Source organism: Ursus arctos, unplaced genomic scaffold (assembly GCF_023065955.2).
Source record: "Ursus arctos isolate Adak ecotype North America unplaced genomic scaffold, UrsArc2.0 scaffold_36, whole genome shotgun sequence".
Classification (NCBI taxonomy): Eukaryota; Metazoa; Chordata; class Mammalia; order Carnivora; family Ursidae; genus Ursus; species Ursus arctos.
Window position 1 is genome coordinate 14,866,313 of NW_026623050.1, and position 1,871 is coordinate 14,868,183.

The following is a 1,871-nucleotide window of genomic DNA, read 5'->3' on the forward strand; positions in this document are numbered from 1 at the left end:
GGTCCATGGCTTCTATTCATAACCAATCCTGAACCTCAAATTCAAGAACCTCATAGTTCAAGCTCATAAGCTCCAGATTCAAATTTCAGATGACCTTCAAACTCAACAGGTCAAAAATAACAGGCTGCTCCCTTGATCTCCAACACCATCCTTCTGTCCAACCAGCTGTCATCTCAGACAGCTCCCTCCCTTCACAGCCCGTATCTGGGCACTCAGCAAATCTGTCCACCCTACCTTTGAATTGCCTTTTGACTTTATACTCACCTTCCCATCCACATACGTTCACAAAGAGGTCACGCCCTGGTCACCTCTCACTGAGACTCTCCCTTCACACACGCCATACACTCTGATCAGAATTCTCTTCCTAATTCAAAAAGAGGATCATATCTATGATTTACAGAATAAAATTCGAATCCTTTACCATGGCTAGCCCCGGTTAGCTTTTCAATCTCTTCCCCTGTCATTATTCCTTGCAAAATCCTATTTCTAGCAAGCCACGCTACTGGTCACTGCTCAAAGACGAAGTATGTGAGAGATCGGAAGTATTGTGGTACAACTGTCCTGCGAAGTTTAGCTAATTTCCCCTCCCCCAATGCACCCTCTCCCTCATCTTCCTCAGATCCTAAATACTGCATCTTTCAACGTCTCAGAATCTATTCTGATTCTTCATTCACACCGAGGCAAATGACTGATAACGTTTTAAGGTGGTGTTGGTGCTGACTGCCTTTAAATAGATTTTATTCAGCTCATGAAAGAGAGACCAAACCAGCAGTGTGGTAAGTTTGGTTCAAATGTGGGTTAGAGGCACAGAGGTTGGCACAGTCCACCAGGAAAGGTGTTATGATGTAAGTTTGCCAAGTTGGAGACAAAATTGGTTAATGTTCTACAGGGCAATAAAACCATAACCTTTGGGGTTATCCTTTCTACCGGACAAAAATTATGTGCCTCTATTCTAGACAAGGTCTACAAGTTAACATGCAACTTCAGAGTCTGGGGCCTTAATTGACAGTAAAAAGCAAAGTGAGATCATTAATAATTCTCCACTGAGCCTGTTAAAGAATGCTTCGGTATAACACTGAAAGGATAAACTGTCCATGTTTTTACCTTATTCCTGAGTGTTTAATGATTTTTTTCAAGCACATCAATGGAGGCAATCAAACTGGAGGAATTTCTGGCATCAGTCACTAGGTGTACGAACTCTAATATGTGCTCCTCCCGCTGAGACCAGCTATAAATACAGCTTTGCTGGTAGAGCAAATCATGAAATTAGGGTGGCACTGCTCTGCATGGCTAATACCATCTGATGAGCCCAGTGGTTTCTGGGTCAAGGATAAAATTTGATCCACTGGGGTTTACTCTGGGGACCCAGGTCTAGCTGAGACTTTTTTTTTTTTTTTAAGATTTTATTTATTTAGTTGACAGAGATAGAGACAGCCAGCGAGAGAGGGAACACAAGCAGGGGGAGTGGGAGAGGAAGAAGCAGGCTCATAGCAGAGGAGCCTGATGTGGGGTTTGATCCCAGAACGCCGGGATCACGCCCTGAGCCGAAGGCAGACGCTTAATGACTGTGCCACCCAGGCGCCCCTGGCTGAGACTTTAAAAAGCAGATCGGGCCTATTTTCTGTCTACCATCTCCTGGAAAGACCCTCCCCCCACCCCACCCCGGGCAACCTGGTGATGCAGATGCGACCTGGAACAAGGGGAGACCACTGGGGCTGGAACAGACAGACTCGAATTTGAATCCTATCGACCACTTAGCTGATGGTCTCTGCAACTTCGTTTCCTCACCTGCCAGAGGATAAGAATCAAAACCAATGGAGAAATGGTTCCCAAACCAGGGCTGGCCTGTGAAAAGGCATTTTCCAGGTTAT